The following is a 5,726-nucleotide window of genomic DNA, read 5'->3' as shown; positions in this document are numbered from 1 at the left end:
CTCGTCAGTCTGTCCTGTAACAACAGATGATGCTCATTTTTTTTTTGCTATTTTGCCTCACACAAAAAATCTTGTTGGACCAACCTACTTGTCTCCATTTCATCTCTGTTTTACAGTTTGCAATGCGAAAAATCTGAAAATAAACCCATTTTGTCTGTGTCTACGTGAATCTTGAAAGAAAATTTTACCACAAACAGTTTTTCCCTTCAGGTAACGTCCTCACAACGAATGTGTATTTTTAGCCATTTATATGCTATATCGCATTATGTGTGGCTGTAAATAGTGCTGGTGCTATACGAGACAAACAGCTTCCAGTAATACGATAACGAATTTGAGGATAAATTGAAATAAATGCCCAAGCAAATCATCTCAATCGAGAGATAGAAACAATAAATTTAAAGCACAAAATTGGGGATAAATAACGAAATTGGGAATGATACATGTGTGTATGTTCGAGAGATTGCCTTGATTTAAAGATTTTTCGGTCAATTTGATGTAGATATAAAATTTATGTGGTTTTTATTATCTATTATATATATAATAAAATATAGTTCGTTTGAAGCGGTTTGAGACATTTTCCGAATCAAATCTTGAGTTAAACTTTCAAAGATAAAAGTTCACAGGTTATAATCCTTTTATAAGTAATAAATTATTTACTATACAAACACAATGTATCAGAATTTAAGGATGATCTGGCAATCTATCTTCATTAGTTTAAAATTATTCTTGATCCGCATTGCATTTGTTTATAAAATTTTACAAATTAGTACCGCATTTCGAAGAAAAAATTCGGATTTACGGTATTATTGTTGCATATTTTATATATTTTTATGTCATGTTGCTTGAAATTTTTCAGGTCACTCGGTTAGCCAAGTCATGTTAACGTAAGCCATTTGAAATAAATATTAGTCAATTAATTTTATTTAAGAATTAAAAGCCACGTAGTTAAAGTTATTACTTTAAAGTTTAGTTCAAAATCCACGTTTTTAACGAAATCAAAATGCTTTTGTTGTTTGTCAACCGAACAACAATTTTTTTTTAAATTAAAACCATAAACTTTTTTTTTCATTTTTTCAACAAAAAAAAAATGTTAAGTTTTTTGAACATGATACTATCAACAAAACACATTTTGTTTTTATATTGATGATATTAACTTCCCAATAATTTTAAGTTTCCAATAAAAAATTAAAAAGTTGTTTGAAGTCATTTCAAATTCATTTTACATGCTTAATAATTAAAAGTGATAATAAACATTGAAAATTCATAAGTTTCCAAGAATCATATGAATGAAATATCATTTCTTAGTAACAAAAATAATTATCAAAAGTTGTTCAATCTGTTTGTGTAATCAAACTCTTGAATTTATGAATTCATCTAAAGGATTTATTTACAAAGAGATTCAGCAAAATGATATACTTGTATAAAATTTAATTGTAAATCTAGTATTTAATTCATTAAGAGGAAAATTTAAAGTTTAATTTAATTAAAAAAAAAATATTTCCGCTCTGCCAGAATCGAACTAGCAACCTAGTGATTTCTACAACCAAATTGCATTCTACAGTCACTCGCTCTACCATTGAGCTAAGAGCGGTACATGACATTAGTGTTGTCCAACAAATAATTAACACACATTTTTAATGTATATAAATAAGTGATAAGACAAGTTAATATTGAAAGGTCGAGTACGTGTCAAACAATTGTTCAACACTTAGCTTATCGCAAAACATTAGAGAAGTACTTTCAACAAAAACCATTTTACTTCACTTTTTACCGCATTTCAATTTAAAAAAAAATGCGGTATTGTGCTCGTGATGTCGTCCGTCCGTCCGTCTGTGTGGTGTGCCACTTTAACTTTGTTTGAATTAGCAGGTTTGGCGAATTCTTTTCAAATAACAGATTTGACAGCATATTTAAAAAAATTATCCGTTGGAAATTTAAATGAGTGTTCATCCGTTGGAAAATGTTGTCGATGAAAATTAGTGGAAAACTTCATAACTCGGAAAATAGGATAAAATCTGATTTCAAAATTTTAAAATGTTAATTCAAACATAAAAAAATTAATTAAAATTGAGGATTAACGCTTCGACTGAAAAATATACAAGCTTGTGAAAAAAATCAATAGTGATAAAAAAATTCGAAGAAAAATTCGATAAATTCGAGAAAAGTAATAAAAAAAATAAAATTTGTCAAAATTTTTTAATGTTTATGAGAGTGTCATGAAATTGTGGAGCCCAATACTTTTTAAAATGTGTTAAAATTATTTGTTTTAACGAAAAAAATGTAATCTTATTTTTTATTTCAAATTATTTTTTATTACTCTAAGATAATTTTAATGACATTCCATCAGCTGCACAGAAACGTCTAATTTTTGTACTAAATCCGACTAAATCGAAATAATTTTAACACAAAATCAATACTTTAAGCTATAAATATTTAAAATTAACAACTTTTACGTGACTTCATTACATTTTTTTACACAGCAAAAAAAAATTTTTTTTTTGTTATCAACAATAAAAAGGGGTTTATTCTTCATTACAACAAAATAACAACCACATTCGTGCTTGTAAGCTAACCTTTTGGAAAATAATTTTACATACCACCGTTGCCAAAGACGAAACCAAAGTCATGAATTTACAACTTTTTCTCTATATAACACAAGCAAAAACTTGATTGAGACCTATAAAAAAGAGATATTTTCTTAAATCATATCAGTCATAAATGCATCGACTTCCCATGTGTGTGTATCGTGTTTCTCGTCACACGTACATTATTTTTTTTTATTTTAAAGGAAAACAGTATCTTAGTGAATTTGTTCTGATTGCATTTCATAACGTGCTTTTTACGATTTATTTCTTCACGTCATTTTGCAAGTTGTTGCTGCTCTCGCAACGCTGATGATACATTGTGAATCGTGATCAAAAGAACGTCATTTATGATAATAATAAAATGAAAATCAAACATACGTTTTCTTGCAAGAAAAATTTACAACAAAAGACATAAAATGACACGTTGTTCGAGATTTCTTTTTTTAAAAAAAATATAGAGTCTTAACAACGCAGAGTTTTAAAAGAGATAAAGCAAAAAATATTACCTACAATGCGTGTCATATATCTATCACATCATGCGACGACTCTGAAGCGTAAAAAAAGAAAGGGAATCAAATTATTTTCCATAAAATGGCAGAAAATGTCTTATTGAATATATTTCATATCGTTCTCGTGTGCCGCACATGCATCGTACAGGGAAAACAGCTTTGAAATAAAAACCTGAAAGAAAAAAAAGAGAGAGGTGATGAAAAAAGGGGTTAAACGTTTATGTTCCTTTTGTTGGTGTCGATGCTCGTTTTGTTGTCGTTTGTCACTTTAAACTCCGTCATACCGCTCACACACAGCGATAAACGACAATTTCCATGAATTTTATGACTTTCAACATTGTTATGTCATTAGGATGAAAAAAGGGCTTATAATTTATTTATCTCTCTCAAGTGACACTTTTTCTTTCAATAAATTCCTGTGTTTTGATGTCATCACGTTTGATCGTTCGACAACATATTTTTTCCCCATTTTTTGTTTTTTGTGTAACATTGACCGGCCCATTATTTCGACTTTGATTAAATGTCAAAGGTCGCTGAATACAGAGTCAATTTACTGAAATAAACACCCAATCGTTCAAATGTAATAATGTTGATTAACAACAACAACACTTAAAATTTATTATTTATGACTGAAAAAACGGAGAAAAAATACTACAAAAAAATTAAACAGGAAATTAATAAGTTCCTCAGAAATCCTCTGAGAGAGAAAAACATCAAAGGCAAAGACGCAAACAGTAAACGAAAAGAATCATGAAAAAAAACTATAAAAAGTTTACCATGTACGGCATTCGAAAGACTTGAGCGCATTGTAGAGATATGAGAAAAATCTTTTTTTATTACAGACTTTAGCAATTTCCTGAAAGACAAAAACTGAAATAAACTACGCAATATGAATAAAGTTGAGACAACAACATCACAAGGGAAAAAATAAAGTTTTTCACGAAAACGAAGGGAAAAAAATTAAAAACGTTGTTTTTTGTTTTCTTAGATGAGATCTTACTCTAGAATTGCTCGACAGTAGAAAGCAAGCAAAAAAAGGATGTAAAAAAGGCAGTTTTTCAATAAATAATTCATTACATTTGTTGACTTGAAAATCATTTTTCATCCATCGTATTGCTCCGTTTCGACGAGTTTCATCGTCCAGCGGCGCAAAAGTGGTCCGGATAAAACAACAACATTTTTTTTTACATAAATCCCATGAATGAAACATGAAAGTTAATTTATTTTTATTTATTTACTGGCTTGCCTCTGTCGTATATTATCGTCGCATGGCATGGTCTAATAAAAATTGCTATCAGATTGACGAATTTTGTTATTTCTCCGTGCATATTCGGCGTTGTCTCCTTCCTTGATTTGTGTCCCCGCGCTAGTCCATCTACGGAGAGAAAAATAAGGTATAATCAATCATATTCATTTTTTTTATCTGTATACTGTTACTTACTTTTGCTCCTTCTCCGTCATTTCAGTTTTATGGCCTTTTTTCGTTTTGCCTCTTATTGAAATGCAGATTAGAATTCATTTATGCTCCAAACCAAATTTGAAGGAAAATGAGAGAGATGAACAGACGGAAGAATTGATAAGACGAGCTTGATTTAAATAAATATTCTGGTGTGCCCACTCATTTCCGGTAAGTTCATCATGTTTAGTAATAACAATAAAAATTCCAATGTTTTCATCGTAAAATTATATTTTAAAAAGCATTTCTCATCGTGAGGCGGATAATAAATATTTGTGTATGTAAAGCGGATTTGAGGCCAAAATTTCTTCTATTTCTTTTTTTCTTTTATTAAAAAACAAGAAATTTTTCGGTGAGATATTTCAAATCTTCGAAAATGTATCTCCCTATTGTTGTCATCTTACATCTCACTCTACAGTTGCCCTGTGGCTTTATTAGACACAAGGAAGGATTTATTGCCAACAGATAAGGATAGAATGTCAAAAATTCTGTCGTTTTCTACATTTCTTGTGCCATCATTCTATTACATTTCTGTAAAAAGCTTACCTGTTTTTATGAAAAAAAAAATTGTCGTTCGCGGAGAACAATTAACATTGACGCATTTCAAATTCGTTAACCACGTGGTTTTATAGATTTTCAAGTCACATGACTATTTTTAAACCTTAAAGTTTTTCAAACCACGCCATCTGAAAATCTTCCAAGTTTTCTGAATATTTTTTTAAACCACGTGACCTAAACAAATTTCTAAACCACGTGACCTAATAAGCTTTTCAACCATACGAATTTGCTTACCACCCCCATAAGTCCCAGAGTATACCACAGTTTTTCTTCGAAATGCGATAAAAATAAATTTACTTTTAAATGAAAAATATAAAGACATCACTTAATGGAGACGCCTTGTTGCTCCTGTTGTAAACGTCACTTTTCCCAGTATCGCATGATAGATTATTGCGGGAAGATTGATGACATAATCTGGGAGAAAGTTAATTTTCTAAAGTAATTCTAAATTAATGATCAGCGGCTAAAACGTGAGTTGGAGAAAGGTGACACTCACACAACATACAAGGGACGCCGTCGCCGTCTTCAAATCTTAATCATAGAAAAATATTTTCCCATCATATTTCTTACATGGAAAAATGGATGTCACAGATGGTACTCGTAAAAACTAACGGCCGG

General features: G+C 30.1%; 1 non-coding gene across 1 annotated transcript; it reads right to left on the bottom strand.

Moving 5' to 3' along the window:
- Positions 1-1,499: 1,499 nt before the first annotated feature.
- Trnay-gua (transfer RNA tyrosine (anticodon GUA)) lies at positions 1,500-1,591 on the bottom strand. Its single transcript has 2 exons — positions 1,556-1,591; positions 1,500-1,535 (listed from the first exon to the last, which is right to left on the bottom strand). It is a non-coding gene; the product is annotated as a tRNA-Tyr (tRNA).
- Between the last annotated feature and the right edge of the window lie 4,135 nt (positions 1,592-5,726).

Source organism: Culicoides brevitarsis, chromosome 2 (genome assembly GCF_036172545.1).
Source record: "Culicoides brevitarsis isolate CSIRO-B50_1 chromosome 2, AGI_CSIRO_Cbre_v1, whole genome shotgun sequence".
Lineage (NCBI taxonomy): Eukaryota > Metazoa > Arthropoda > Insecta > Diptera > Ceratopogonidae > Culicoides > Culicoides brevitarsis.
Note: the sequence above shows the minus strand (reverse complement) of the source record. Positions and strands in the feature narration are given on the sequence as shown.